Source organism: Aotus nancymaae, unplaced genomic scaffold (genome assembly GCF_030222135.1).
Source record: "Aotus nancymaae isolate 86718 unplaced genomic scaffold, 86718_ANA_hifiasm-v0.15.2.pri h1tg000017l, whole genome shotgun sequence".
Taxonomy (NCBI): Eukaryota; Metazoa; Chordata; class Mammalia; order Primates; family Aotidae; genus Aotus; species Aotus nancymaae.
Genome location: NW_026988429.1, coordinates 343530 through 359050, shown reverse-complemented (window position 1 = coordinate 359050; position 15521 = coordinate 343530). Strand labels below are relative to the sequence as shown.

The 15521-nt window shown below is 43.7% G+C and overlaps 1 protein-coding gene, 1 long non-coding RNA gene and 1 pseudogene across 5 annotated transcripts in view; 1 reads left to right on the top strand and 2 right to left on the bottom strand.

Moving 5' to 3' along the window:
- The window catches only part of STAMBP (STAM binding protein), a 32633-nt gene extending 30997 nt beyond the window's left edge, over positions 1 to 1636 (bottom strand). The window contains exons 1-2 of one of the 4 annotated variants that reach the window (XM_012452209.2): positions 1568 to 1627; positions 1054 to 1159 (exon numbers count right to left, since the gene is read on the bottom strand). The gene's annotated coding sequence lies outside the window, so the exon portion shown is untranslated. Of the gene's footprint in view, positions 1 to 725; positions 987 to 1053; positions 1160 to 1493 lie in introns of those variants that run through there. The other 3 variants (XM_012452208.2, XM_012452207.2, XM_012452210.2) reach the window with 3 other exon arrangements.
- Positions 1637 to 1705: 69 nt separating this feature from the next.
- On the top strand, positions 1706 to 6808 carry LOC135268118 (uncharacterized). The gene is made up of 2 exons (XR_001107464.3): positions 1706 to 1800; positions 5975 to 6808. It is a non-coding gene; the product is annotated as an uncharacterized LOC135268118 (long non-coding RNA).
- A 2266-nt stretch (positions 6809 to 9074) lies between these two features.
- LOC105717179 (midkine-like) lies at positions 9075 to 9513 on the bottom strand (annotated as a pseudogene).
- Between the last annotated feature and the right edge of the window lie 6008 nt (positions 9514 to 15521).

The following is a 15521-nucleotide window of genomic DNA, read 5'->3' as shown; positions in this document are numbered from 1 at the left end:
CATTAGGTGACTCCGCCCACAGCACTGTAAGAGTAGGAGCAGTATCTTTCATTTTCTATTATTTCTCCTTCCAGAGACCCACATACCTCCACCCTAGTACCTGGCAGAGTGCACTCAGTGAACTTTCATGAGGATTGTTAACTGACTTCAAGGTTGACCATTTTTATTTAATCTGAGAGTAACTGACATTTTCTGCGGTGTACTTTTTCTTATTTGAGCACAAGGTGAGTTAGGGGAACTGGTCTGGGAATTAATGCTCATAATCATAACTCTGCTCACTAAACCACTACAGTCAATCTATAAAATCATTCATTCATCATGGCAAGGAATTTGGATCTTGAAAACAACCATTTACTCATCTTCATAGACTAATCACTCTTTGAATAACAAAAGAGCACGATGGTAACTTGGATTGCAAAAACCAACCAACCAACTCAGCAGATTTCCCTCCTGGGGTCCAAAAACTCCAGCAATTCTAGTCTTTCTAGGTATAGTCGCTGTTAGAATCAGATTCCAGATTCCAACCAGATATCACCACTAACATCTCCAAAATAAATCTGGGCAACTGATACACATTGCATTACAGCAAACCCTAATCAGCATGCTCTAGAATATACAAGCTACAGTAAAATTAATCTTGGAATTTAAGGACCTGTGGCAAGTGGCCCTCCCCAACAGAGATCTTTTGCTTCAGTCAGGACTCCAATCCGCCCAGGCATCCTTACATTTCAGTTTCATTTGTCTATCCACTGTTTTTCTTTTCTGCTACAACTCTTCCTTCAGGGGTAATCTTAGCCAATTCCATCTTTAGGCCTCTTCAATATTCGGGTCACAATCTTCACAAAGTTTCCCCTCTAAAACACCCTCACTAATAGCACAAAAGCCGTGAAGACTACTCGGGATGCAGAGACAGTCCATCTCTCATGAGGCCTCTTTAAGGATTCAGAAAGCCGCAAGCATATCTAAAACCTTCCCAAGTTGCCTAATTAGTAAACCTAGTCCACAGCCCATTTAAGTTAACTGAAACAGAGGATGGTCGTTGCATCTCAGTACCTCTTGGGAGAGGTTCTTGTGGGTTAAGAAAGGAGCCACCTCCCGAGGCCACGAAGCGGCGCCGGGTACCAATGGGTTGAGCAATTCCAAAAATGGGATGCAGCATCTGCAAATGAGGGGGAAGGGAGGCGTAAAGGACCGAGGGGAAAATACGAGGAGGAGAAAGGAAGTAGCAGGAATGAGCGGAGGGGGCGTATACAGTGGGAAGGGCTCCACTGACAACTGCCTGAGGAGCACTTCTTGAAAGCACTCAAGACCAAGTTGCCAACCCCGGGCACAATCATCCAGGGTTTTCAGGATCGTTCAAACGCAGTAGGCGGGGAAACGCTGGGCCTGGCTGGTCAGGCGCCAGCCCGCGGAGACCGAAGCCGTCGGGTGCCTCGAGCGAGGCAGGCCGCGCAGGGGACTCGGGGAGAGAAGGCTGCGGGCCCCACACTCACGGCAGCCGTTCCCCTTCAGAGTCCGACCACAATCAGAGCTCCTGCCCCACCACGTTCCCGGGACCCTTCCCCACCTTTCCCCGCAGATGACACTCGGAGCTTCCGGAAACGTCACATCCGGCGCGCCCGCTCCGCCCACTCCCTCTTGTCTGTCTATTACTTTCTGAAGGATTTAGGACTTAGGTTGGAGAGCTAGTGGGTGGGCGTGAATCACCTGATGAAAATCTGACCAATGAGGAGCGAATGATACAGCGGCCATCTTGGTAAAGGAAAAGGAACAAGGAAGAAGGCGGAACCAATGACCAAGGTAAGGTTTGCTTTTAAAATTATTTTGATTTGGGTTAGCCCCTCATCACGCTCACAGTACTCCTGCTTTTAAGGAGGGATTGCTGATCCCAGTATACCTGCATACTTAGCTAAACCAGGATTTATAAATTGGGGGACAGGAAGTCTTTCGAATGTATTTTTCAGCTTGCGTTACATTCTACACAAAATTGGTAGTCTTAGATATTAGGCAATAGTTGTTACTGCTTAGAAAAGAACATAAGTCTAACTTTTTTTTTTTTGTGGTAAGACAAGGTCTTGCAGTGTCACCCAGGCCAGCACGGGAGTGCAGTGGTGTGATCAAAGCTCACTGTGGTCTCTAACTTCTGGACTCAAGCAGTCTTCCTGCTTCTGCCTCCCAACGTACCGGGATTACTGGTGTGTGCCACTGCACCGGGCTGAGACTAACTTTTTAAATGTCAAAAAAACTATAAAATATTCGAAAAAAAGGGTTTAATCTCTAAGAGCCACTATGCAAAAGCAGTGGAGACACAAAGATCTGTATGACAGTTCCTGCCCTGAGATCGGGACAAGGTGGTTTTATGCATCAAATACAGAGTGGCATGTTCTGCATGTAGATGTGTGTCTGTATCAATCCATACACACTCTGTCCTGCTAACTTGCTGGTCATTCTGTCTCAGGAGAAGTTGTGAAACGTTATGCTTTGGTTTAAAAGTCTAAGTCTCTGGGGGACACTTTCCCAAAATTTGGGAGCCTTCCTATGAGTTAGTTAATGTGATGGCATGACCTATTCTTCAAGGTCTAGCTTAAAGTCCTAGCTCAGATGTTGCCTCCTCCACCTAGCCAGCCTCCAGATCTCTCATTTCTCCCAAACTCTGTTGTGTATATTTCTGTTGGAGTTTCCTGAAGTGATTCTGTGTAGTCATCAGCTCTTCAGACTTGGGGTTGAAAGTACTTAATTGCATCATCACCTCCCCTTCTGCCCCCGGCAAGCATTAATGTACATGGGTCTACTATTGATTCTCATGGATCTACTGCATATAAATCTGGGAAGATAATTGTACAGAATGTTCTACTGTATCTTCAAAGCTTTCTCTACTGACTGTCTTCAGAATGTACACATAATGGGTTGAGCCTAAAGAAATTGACGCAGTGGAGATGCTGGTCATAGGATGGGCATATAGTGTAGATAGGGTTCTGGCAGGCGGCAACCCAGGCCAAAATCCAATCCATTCAACCTCTCAGTCAGTAAATGTTTACTGAGTGTCTACTATGTTCCAGGTTCTGTTTTAGGTGTTAGGGATACATCAGCAAACAAATCCAGCAGATGGATACTCTTATGGTGGAAGTACACGCAGAAGTAGAGCTGGTGGGGCAGGAAACATAGGCATCTGCTCCCATTGAGCACAACCTCTAAAGTAGTTCTTTTTTTTTTATGTTTAGCTTAACAAGTAAAGAGAATTTACAAACATCCTAGATTTTAAGATTATGGTGAGAAGACTTTAAGAAGCTATAACTGAGACACACATATAAAAGGGATGTGCATAGTCATAAACAGCCAGCGCCAGCCACATAGAGGCTGTTCCTGATATCAGAAAGTGAATATGCACAGTTGCTAGCAGTTCTTAAGGCAATGGCTAAGTGGAGGATCTAGTCATTTTAGGGACAGAATTTGTAAATGTTGACTATATTTTTTGATATTTGGGGCAAAGTTCAATACTCAGCTTTCTAGGAAATCTTGGCCAAGGTGAAAATTTTACATTCTTCATTTCTTGTTTAACTGGAAAAGTTTAAAACTAAACAATTTTGTACACACAATCAGGAAATTAGAGCTATAAAAGGCTCTTGGCATAACTGAGGAGAATATCCTACCTACCCCTGCCCTAAAGATTGGAGGCTAAGCATGGAAGGTATTCTTTCAGCAAATAGGCTTCAGCAGCTCACTTGGTAGACTAAGACCAAGTTAGGAATTGAGATGTTCTTTCCTTCTGGTGCCCACACCTGGCCATGAACACTTTTCCTGAATATAGCAGCCCCCATCTGGCCTCTTGCATGTACCAATGTCAGATCTCCTGCACTCCTGCATGCTCATTCCTACCTGCTCATTTTTGGGCAGCAGCAAAAGATGCCTAGAATGTGAAGTTCTTAATCTGATATGTAACATCGAGGTTAGAAAACACAGGCCTGGACCAGGTGTGCTGGCTCATGCCTATAATCCCAGCACTTTGGGAGGCTGAGGCAGGATGAGTGCTTAAGCCCAGGAGTTTGAGGATATAGTGAGCTATGATTGCACCACTGCTCTCCAGCCTGGGCAACAGAGTGAGACCCTGTCTCTCAAAAAACAAAACAAAACAAAAAACCCAGGAGGATCACTTGAGCCCAGGAGTTTAAGCCTGTGGTGTGCTATGATCTCACCTGTGAATAGCCACTGCATCCCAGCCTGGGCAACATAGTAAGACCCCTATCGCTAAAAAGCAAAAAGAATAAAAGGAAAAGAAAAACACAGACCCAGAGGAGCTTTGGAGGGGCATGGGAGGTAAAAACAAGGAAGACTCCAGACTTCAGGTGTATTTCACTTGCATAGTTGGTACTCCTGTGTTAAGTGGCATACTTAGAGGGACGATTGCTTTAGTACAGGAGGGCATTCATTCTTACCTACTATAATGCATTCTTACAATAGCAGCTCATGTTTTTTTTTTTTTTTTTTTGAGATGGAGTCTTGCTCTGTCACCCAGGCTGGAGTGTGGTGTGTTGCAATCTCAGCTGCAACCTCTGCCTCCCAGGTTCAAGCAATTCTCCCTTCCTCAGCTTCCTGAGTAGCTGGGATTACAGGTACCCACCACCACACCTGGCTAATTTTTGTATTTTTTCTTTAGAGATGGGGTTTTGCCATGTTGGCCATGCTGGTCTTTACCTCCTGACCTCAGGTGATCCACCCACCTCAGCCTCCCAAAGTGCTCAGATTACAAGTGTGAGCCACTACGCCTGGCCGCTAATGGTCTTTTTAAAGCAAAAATCAGATTCCATCACTTCTGGGCTTAAAACTCTTTAGTGAAGTCCCATGGCACTTAGAATAAACATCCATACTCCTTACTGGGGATTACAGAGTGACTTAGCCCCTGTTGCCTCTCTGACTTCATCTCCCAATCTCCTTACATAATACTCTCCATCCACTCCATCCAAACATCTGCTTTTCCACTCAAGAACTTTGCATAGCTGATTCCTCTTTCTGGGGTGCTTTTACCCTGATCTTCACTTGGCTGGCTCTGCCTTATCATTCATTTCTCAGTTTACATGTTAACCCCTCAAGCAGAACTTCTCTGACCACCCATTCTAAGGAGCCACCCAGTCATCCATCATTAGTTGGTCCTGTTTTAATTATCTCGATAGTCCTTATCACTGATATGATTTGGGTTGCTTATTGTCTTTCATTCCCCACTAGAATATAATTTTCAGAAAGACATGATCTTTTTCTGTCTTGCTCACAGCTCTCTCCCCACTGCCTAGAATGGCTTGTGAACCCAGATGTGACACTCAACATCATTGAATGTTCAGATGTTGAGATAAATATTGTCTCACTGTCCCCAAAATGATTTACAGGAATGCGCTAGCTAATTATTCTGATTGCTGAGATGAACAGTGAAAAACAATGACCCTTATGCTTTTGGGACCAACTCTTCTCTACAAGGCACATAATGCTAGAAGCAGAAAGCCTCAAGGGTAGATGCCCTTATTAATTGAGAAAGTGTTTATTGAATATCTATCATGCTCATGGGTCTGTGTCTGGCATGGGTCTACCACAATTAAAAAGAAAAACTGAGTTCCAGTTGTTTTAAGGCTTTCATGGATGAAGGTTTAGAAGGAAAAAAAGTCTTTAAAAGATGACCAATATTCTCAAGGGGAGGCTAGGTGAGCTCCATGCATGAGACACTAAACAGCCTGCTTCAACATTGCTTGGGAATGGAGGGACTATGAAAGCAGAAATGGAATGTGTACTAAAGACAAATCGTTCACATTGTTAAAATTTTTGCTGTGAGTCCACTGGGAATATAAAATGACAAATAGATTTGAAAAGTAAATACTTGGGAAGAAAAAGATATAGAATGAGCTGATTCAAATAAAGGGAAATGTACCAAATGCACTGGGATCTTTTAAGTTTGTGCATTATGAATGCATGCATATATGTTTCTTTTCAGCTGGAGTTGGAATTACCCAATGAAGTTGTTTCTTGAGAAGGCTACTGTAAAACCAGTAACATGAAGGTGAATCTGTGGTTTGGAGCTCCACCTATAGTTTGTTTGAAGACTGGTCTCTCTCATCACCAAGAAAAATGATCACTTTGGAAAATGAGTCCTATGCATGCTTGGAAAGATGTTTAATGTGTATATATTTCTAAATTTATGTTTAAATCTGTACATGAGGAATCCATTTTATATTAGACATATTTCCTTTTGTTACCTGCTTGCTAGATGTGGACTATATAATTTATTTTCCAATAATTCAAAGCCTTTGTTTTAGGTCACTGCCATTTTCAAGGTTGCAAATTTCAACAAGAGTTAAATGACATGAAAAACTTTATTCGAGAATTGGACATTTTGAGTGAAGGATTTTATCATTGTATATTTGGTTTACATATTTCTTTTCAAATATAGGGCCTGAATTATGACCAGGAAATATAACTTTTAATGAGGGATAAAGACTTGCAGGTAGCCAAGTGTGGTGTCTAACGCCTGTAATCCCAACTTTGGGAGGTCAAGGCAGGTGGATCAGCTGAGGTTGAGAGTTCGAGACCAGCCTGACCAACATGGAGAAACCCTGTCTCTACTAAAAATACAAAATTAGCTGAGCATGGTGGTGCATGCCTATAATATCAGCTACTTGGGAGGCTGAGGCAGGAGAATCGCTTGAACCCGGGAGGTGGAGATTGCAGTGAGCCAAGAACATGCCATTGCACTCTAGCCTGCACAAAAGCGAAACTCCTTCTCAAAAAAAAAAAAAAAAAAAAAGAATTGCATGTCACTATATGTGTACACTAAAAAATACTCATTTAGTTAGTAATTTCAAAAATATTTATTGATTATCATCTACGTGCCAGACACTGTTTAAGGCATTAGGCATGTATCAGTGAACAAAGCAGACAAAAATTTCCCTGCCCTCAGGGATGTTATAGTTTAGTGATAGATGAAGGAGTGGTGGATTACAAAAATTATCATGATAAAGTCAATTACATAGTGTATTAGAAGATTCAAAATATTATGGAAGCAATGGGCCCTGGCACAGGGAATCAGATTGAGGGAAGGGAGAAGCAGTGAGGCAACTCCAATTCCAACTACTGTGGTCAAGGAAACTCCCATTGAAAAGATTTGAAAAAATACTTGGCAGTAAGAAGAGCTTTCCAGGCAGGGAATAGCAAGTGTAGAGGCCTTGAGTCAGGAGCTTGCTGGTGCATTCGAGGCTCAGTAAGGGGGCTTAGTGTGCCTGGAGTGCAGTGAAGGGGAGCATAGCAGTAAATCATGTAGGGCACGAGTCAGCAACCCAGTGCAGCCTATTTTTGTAGATAAAGTTTTATTGGAACATAGCCATGCTCATTTGTTTATGTATTTTCTGTGGCTGCTTTCATGCTACAACTGCAGAGTAGAGTTGCTGAGACAGAGACAATCTATCCCACAAAGACTAACATATTTAACTGGCTCTTTACAGAAAATATTTGCTGACCCCTGCTGTAGGTAAGATTTTATAGGCCATTCATTGTAAGAATGTTGGCTTTCACTCTGTGAGAAATGAGAAGCTATGGGAAGGATTGAGCAAATGAGTGACAGGATCTGATTTGTGTTTTGAAAGGATTGTTATGGCTGCCATGTTGACAAATTTTAGGGAAAAGGGTGGAAACAGGAAAACCAATTAGGACTGTGGTTCAAAAGGTGTAACAGCCAGGCACAGTGGCTCACACCTATAATCCCAGTGCTTTGGGAAGCTGAGGTAGAAGGATCTCTTGAGGCCAGCAGTAAGTTATGATCACACCACTGCACTCTAGCCTGGGCAACAGAGTGAGACCCTGTCTAAAAAAAAAAAAAAAGTGTAACAATATGCTCCCACGACACTATATACTACAGCAGATTCATCTGGGTGTAAGTGGGAATTTTAAATTTGTGAAGGATTCATAGCAACACTTGACATTTGTTAGATACTATATGAGCTTCTAGCTAGTAAGTATAGTTCACAGTTTCAACAACAGATCATGCCACACTCCTTTCAATGATACTATATCTTTGTGAAGCTGGGTTTTTGGCAGATGCCCTATGCAAATCAATGTGGAACAGGAAATGAGGCTGGTAATGTCCTTGATTCTAAGGTCATTATGTCAGTACCCCACTGGCACACATTAGCAAGTGATTGTGGTAAAGAGTGAGGTTTTCTTTTAACTTAAATATATTATTTTTCAGATGGCTACTTACTTGTTAGAGCATGTATTAGTTTCCAGTGGCTGCTGTAACAAATCACCAAAACTTGGTGGCTTGAAGAAACAGAAAGCTACTCTCAGAGTTCTGAAGCCCAGAAGTCTGGAATCAGTATCACTGGGATAAAATTAAGGTGTTGACAGGGCTGTGTTCCCTTTGGAAGCTCACGTGGTAATTTTGCTCCTTGCCTCTTCCAGCTTCTGGTGGCCACTGGCATTCTTTGGCTGGTGGCTGCCTCACTCTAGTATCTACCTCCATGGTCACATTGCCTTCTCCTCTCCTGTCTGCATTAAATCTCCATTGCCCTCCATTTTATAAGGATACATGTGATTGCATTTAGGGCTCACCCTGATAATTCAGGATCATCTCTCCATCTGAAGATCTTTAATCACTTCCAAAGTTCCTTTTTCCAAATAAGGTAACATCTACTGGTTCCAGGGATAAGGACCTGATCTCTTTGGGTGGCCATTATCTAGCCCACTATAGGCAAAAATACATGTTAAATTATTGGCACCTAACTTCTTTTTTTTGGGGTGGGGAGGGAATTCAGTTTATTTAATGTGTTTCTTAGTAATGGAATCATGGGGAAGAACAAAGTGGGCTCTGGGTCTCACATTGCTTTGGGGGAGGCTCAGGCTTCCCAGAATACCTTGTCCCTCTCGACTTTGGGCACCTAGGGATGGGGCTGGGGAGTGAGAGGGACAAGGCAGGGCATGATTGATTAAAGCTAACAAGCAGACAGAAGGCACTGGCAGGTCATATCTCAGGGCAGGGGGAGAGAGGGCGTAGGCTAGGCCCCAGGTAACACCAGGGGCTCCTTGGCATCCAGGCTTGGCCTCTAGTCCTTTCCCTTCCCTTTCTTGGCTTTGGCCTTGGCTTTGGTCTTGGGGATGCAGGGCTTGGTCACGCGGATGGTCTCCTGGCACTGGGCATTGTAGCGCGCCTTCTTTAGCGTGCCCTGGTGGACTTAGGTGCCGGTACCCCTATCACGCGCACCCCAGTTCTCAAACTTGTACTTGCAGTCGGCTCCAAACTCCTCCTTCCAGTTGCAGGGGATCTTGCACCGGACGGACGCGCTGGGTCTTGGCCCCGCAGGTGCCCTCGGGGAAACCCACGAAGCAATCCTTGCTGCTGCGGGTACATGGCTCCCGGGACCACTCCTCCGCGCGCTCGCTGCCTGGGCCGTCCTTCTTCGCCTTGTCTTTCTTTTTGGCCACCGCGGAGGTAAGAGCCAACAGGGCAAGGAGAGAGGGGAGGAGGAAGCCTCAGTGCTACATCCTGGGGCCGCCTTGCGCTGACTTGCTCACTGCCTGCGCTGCTTCCTTCCCTCCCCCTAGCTTCTTAATAAATGGGACTATTAAATATTTCTTTTGGCCTAGGAGTGAGACAACAAGGGCTTGGTAAAGTTAGAAGTTTGGGAACCTCCGGGTTGAATATTGCAATAATCTAGGAAATGATGAGGGCTTGGACGAGTGAAAAGGGAGGAATGTGGTTAGAAGTTAACAGTTCCTAGAAGCAGTTTGAAAGTAGGGCAGGTAGAATTTGCTAATATTCTGGGTGTGCAGTTGGGAGGGAAAGACAAAAGTCAAATGACTTCAAAGGTTTCTGGCCCAAGCAACTGTAAAAATGGCATTACCATGAACTGAGATTCAGAAAATTGTGTACGAACCAGGTTTTTTGTGGGGGGAGGAGGGCAATGGGAGACTCAATTTTATACATGTTTAGGAAAGAAGATACAAAGAGAAGGAAATGATACATATTCTGATCAGGGCCTTTCTCTAGATTCTCCATCCATGCGCCCTTTATGCTGTTGTGTTTTGACTTCTCACTCAAAATATGGACTGACCAAGTACAGAGGTGCCATGTTAGACAGAGGAGACTCAGCAAGCCTTGTCTGATTCAGAATCTTAACTAGTTTTGGGGCAATGGAGCTCTGCTTCAAGGAACAGAAAACTACAGGGTTCCCATATTTAAAATAATTATGTCAATAGATTGAGCAGGATTTTAGAAAGATGAAGGCAGCAGTGTAGTTTTGAATCTTCCTCAAATCCTCTTATGGAAATAGATCAAACCAAAAACCCTTTACAACAAAACTAGAGGACAGTTTTCCCTCTAAACCCAAAAAGAAGAGGGTGAGGCAAGCCATCACCAATGGGTACCAGACTTGCCTGGTATGGCATCTGCACAAAAGGGAATGGCAGATAGGATGCCTTCCAACTGCCAGCAGAAGTTCACTGGAAAGTACTGTGAGCCAATGTGAGAACAGCAGCTGAAACTGTGAGGGGTTTTGCCCAGTCTCAAAGTGAGTAAGTACAAGGGACCCGTAATAGACTCTGAAGGGCTGAAGCAGTTTAGTCTCTTCCCACTCTTGAGCCTGAGCAGCAAGAGCTTTCCAGGATGCAGCCCAACACAGAGGACAAACTACTGGAGGAACAACAGACATGAAGGATAAAAATCAAGGAGGGAAACTGAGCTAGGAAATCTCAAAAAGCAGACCAAACCACCATATCATTTGATACTACATTAAAAAAAAAGAGAAGTTTGGGAAAGTTTTAGAAAAGTTGTCCTTAACCACAACTCCTTTTCAAAGTGGAGAAAAACCAATTTCATCTGAAAATGAATAACAGAAAAGGATTGTAGTCAAATCCCATACAAAAGTATTAGAAAAGAGAGGCTGGCACAGTGGCTCACACCCGTGATGCCAATGCCAGCAGTTTGGGAGGCCGAGGTGGGTAGATCACAAGGTCAAGAGATAGAGACCATCCTCTTTTTATTTATTTATTTTTTTGGAGATGGAATCTCCCTCTGTCCTGTCGCCAGGCTGGAGTGCATCTCAGCTCACTGCCACATCCACCTCCCAGGTTCAAGCGATTCTCCTGCCTCGGCCTCCCAAGTAGCTGGGACTACAGGCATGCACCATCATGCCCAGCTAATTTTTGTATTTTTAGTAGAGATGGGGTTTCACCCTGTTGACCAGGATGGTCTCCATCTCTTGACCTCATGATCCGCCCACCTCAGCCTCCCAAAGTGCTGAGTTTACAGGCATGAACCACCACATCCGGTCAATTTTGATATCTCTTTATGGCTTAACAATAAAAAAGAGGTATGGTTTTTATCAACTGTCTCCAAAATAATCTCTTGTTATGCAGGGAGTACAGTTCTTTTCATTCATGCATAAGTTCAGTAGTTGCTTCCCTAACTGCAAAGGCAATATCATTTAGTTGAGTAGCTCCTGAAAGCAGCTTTGAGTTAGAAGTATGTGTGTTACACCCCCACATTAGTGTGCTGTGTGGGGCAGTTCAACACAAATGTAACAATGTATTTTTGTGAATGAGAGTTGGTGTGTCAAATGCATTCTCTAGAAAAATAATTAGTGTTATAGTCTTAAGATTTGTTTTCTAAAGTGGATACTGTGGGTTATTTTTGTGAACAGCCTGTTTGGAACATTTTTTCTTCAAAATAAATAAGTCCTTATTAAACCAGGAATTTGGAGGGGAAAAAAAGCTTCAGAAATAAAGACTAAACTAAAAAGAACACAAGAATGAACAGGCTGGGCATGGTGGCTCACACCTGTAATCTTAGCATTTTGGGAGGCCAAGGCTGGTGGATCAATTGAGGCCAGGAGTTCAAGACCAGCTTGGCCAACGTGGGGAAACCCTGTGTCTACTAAAAATACAAAAATTAGACAGGCGTGGTGATGTGCACCTGTAATCCCAGCTACTCAGGAGGCTGAGGCACAAGAATCACTTGAACCCAGGAGGTGGAGTTTGCTGTGAGCCAAGGTTGCACCAGTGCAAATCTGGCCTGGGCAGCGGAGTGACACTCAAAGAAAAAAAGAAAAAGAATGAATGAACATAATGGATAAAACCTTAAAAAAAGAAGAAATTTTTAAAAATCAAAAAGAAGTTAATAAAAAGGATTCTAGAGAAATGGCAAATATTAAAGATAGGCAAAAAAGTCAGGATGGCTCTGAAACGAGTAATGGAAACACACATAGAAATGTGATATACATAAAAGTGACATTTCAAATCAATGGAGCAGATTATTCAGTAAATTGTAATTCGTACATGTTGGAGTAAAAATAAATAAATAAATTCTCTGGAAGAATCCTTAAAGTGGCAAAAGTAGATGCCTCTAAGGGAGGGGGTAGGTGGTGACTGGGAAACTTGGGGAAAGGGTGAATTTCCATTGTCACCATTTTGTATCTTTCCAATGTTCTGTCATGTGAATCTATTACCTTTGAAGTCTAAAATGCCTGAGTTCAAATCCCAGCTATTGCTCGCACTCGCTAGCTAGCTCTTAATCTTGGACAAATTCTTAAGGCTCTCTACCTCCTTATCTGTGAAATGGGGTGAATAACTTAGCCAGGTGCTGCCTGGCACAGAATAAGCTCTCAATAAATATAAATTGCTAGTGGAAACACCCAAATGTCTAGTAACAGATGAATGGATAAACCAATGTGGTGTAGTCATACAATGAGAATACTATGCCACATGAAAAGCAATAAAGTTCAGACACACACTACAGCATAGATAAACCTTTAAAACATAGTATTAAATGACTAAGCAAAACAAGCAATAACAAGGGGAATGGGGCATGCTAGGGTTTGAATATGCTCTTTCCTTGCTGTAATTCTGTGCCTCTGTGCATTAATATTTGGATGCATGCAATGCCAGCATGGAAATTGATCTTCACACTTACTGCAGTTTTCCAGAAACACTCACAAACCGATAAATGTAACAGACATTCCATTTGTTAATGGGCATATATGTGAAAAAGCAGTGTAGAAAGTAGGCTAATATTAGAAAATGGTTAAATCCTTAATAACTTCAAGTGTGGTTATATAATGGACACTGTCAATGTTCATAACTTAAACATGGGTACCTGGTCAAAATAATTCTTGAGAAACATTAACATTGAGCTAAATTGCAAAAAATAAAAATAAAAATAAACCATAAAATAAAATAAAACATAGTAGTAAATGAAAGAAGCCAGATACCAAAGGTCATGTATTATATGATTCCATTTATATGAAATGTCCAGAAAACATAAATCCAGAGATTGGTGGTTGCTTGGGGCCAGAGGGAGGAGGGAATGAGGAGTGACTGCTAATGGGTAGAGGATTTTTTTTTTTTTCCCTGGGGGATGATGAAAATGTAATGGCTCGGCCCGGCGCGGTGGCTCACGCCTGTAATCCCAACACTTTGGGAGGCCGAGGCGGGTGGATCACGAGGTCAAGTGATCGAGACCATCCTGGTCAACATGGTGAAACCCCGTCTCTACTAAAAATACAAAAAATTAGCTGGGCATGGTGATGCACGCCTGTAGTCCCAGCTACTCGGGAGGCTGAGGCAGGAGAATTGCTTGAACCCAGGAGGCGGAGGTTGCGGTGAGCCGAGATTGCGCCATTGCCCTCCAGCCTGGGTAACAAGAGTGAAACTCCATCTCAAAAAAAGAAAAAGAAAATGTAATGGCTCAGATAGTTGTAATGATTGTACAACTTTGTGACATACTAAATGCCCACTGAATTGTACAATTTTCTGTTTGTTTGTTTTTTATTTTGAGACTGAGTCTTGCTGTTACCCAGGCTGGAGTGCAGTGGCGCCATCTCGGCTCACTGCAAATTCCCCCTCTCAGGTTCAAGCGTATCTGGGACTGCAGGCACGCGCCACTACGCCCGGCTGATTTTTTGTATTGTCAGTAGAGACGGGATTTCACCATGCTGATCAGGCTGGTCTTGAACTCTTGAGCTCAAGTGATCCGCCTGCCTCAGCCTCCCAAAGTGCTGGGATTACAGGTCGCTCCCGGCCCAATCGTATGATTTTGAATAGTGAATTTTATGTTATGTGAATTATATATCAGAAACTAATTTTTAAAAAGTAAATTACTGATTTCCTCGCGGTGACCATTCACTGCCGTCACCTTCCCTTCCCCTACCCTTTCCTATCCCGCCCTCCCCTTACTGCCCTCAACCCTTTCTGCCTATCGCTGTGCCTCCAGGCGGGGTCCCCTCCCGCTAAGCAGCGTCTCCGCACAGTTGGGCGCCGGCGTCTTGGGGCTTTTGAAGGGCGACCCAGGGCGCATGCGCGCCCACCACTCATCCTGTGAAAACGGACGCTCCAAACCGTTTTTTCTCGTGTACTTCAGATAATGGTGATGGCCTAGAAGATTGCATGTGCTGGAATGGATGGAGGAGGACCTGGCGGGCCTCTTAATATTTAAATCCCTCCGGAAGCTTGAGTACGTCTGCCCCTAACCTCCGGATGCCTTGGTCTCAAAGCCAGGTTGACTGCCTGCAGGCGATCGTAAACGCTCAGGACTTCGGAGACCCACAGACCTTACCCCTTTGCATGCAGTGTGACCCAAGCCCATTGCTGAACCTCACTAGGAAGGTGGCACAGTGTTACTGGTCTTGTGTGTTGTGAAGGTGAACTGTAGTGCGTCTCACTGGCCCGTGCATAGGTGTTGAGTGAATGGTGAAGTATACTCCAGGGTCTTTTCTGGGTCAGCTTCAAGCTGCTGCAGTTCACTTGGCTAGGCCCCAGGTTATCAGCTGTACCTAGAACTGTGAGCCCTTGCCGTTCCCCTGGTGGTAGATTCCCGTTTTGTATTGACCTTTCCCAACTGTGATCATGTATGTATAAGGTAACCCAAACCTGTTGGAGATGAGTCCTGAATCTTATTTTCTAAAACACCTGATAGGCCAGGAGACATAAGGCCATCATCCATGGGAGATTTTGTACATTTCTTTTGGTCCACACAGCCTTATCTTCTGCCATCTTCAACTTCCATCCAAATTTTATTATTTTAGTCCTAACCTCAGATTCTGCATCTTACTTCCGCCATTTCTACCATTTCTGATTCTTTGTATAAGCCCATGAAATATCTCCCCTTTTGACCTTCTTAGTCCTGGACCATGTTCCTTCCTCTTTCCTCAATTCTGCTGTCTATTCCCCCATACAACTTTTACTTCCTCCTTTTTTTTTTTCTTTTTTTTGAGTTGGAGTTTTGCCCTGTTGTTCAGGCTGGAGTGCAGTGGTACAATCTCGGCTCACTGCAACCTCCGCCTCCCAGGTTGAAGCAATTCCCCTGTCTCAGCCTCACAAGAAGCTGGGACTACAGGCACCCACCACCACATCCAACTACTTTTTTGTATTTTTAGTAGAGATAGGGTTTCACCATGTTGGTCAGGCTGGTCTCGAACTCCTGACCTCAGGTGATCCACCCACCTTGGCCTCCCAAAGTGCTAGGATTGAAGGCATGAGCCACCGTGTCCATCCATAAT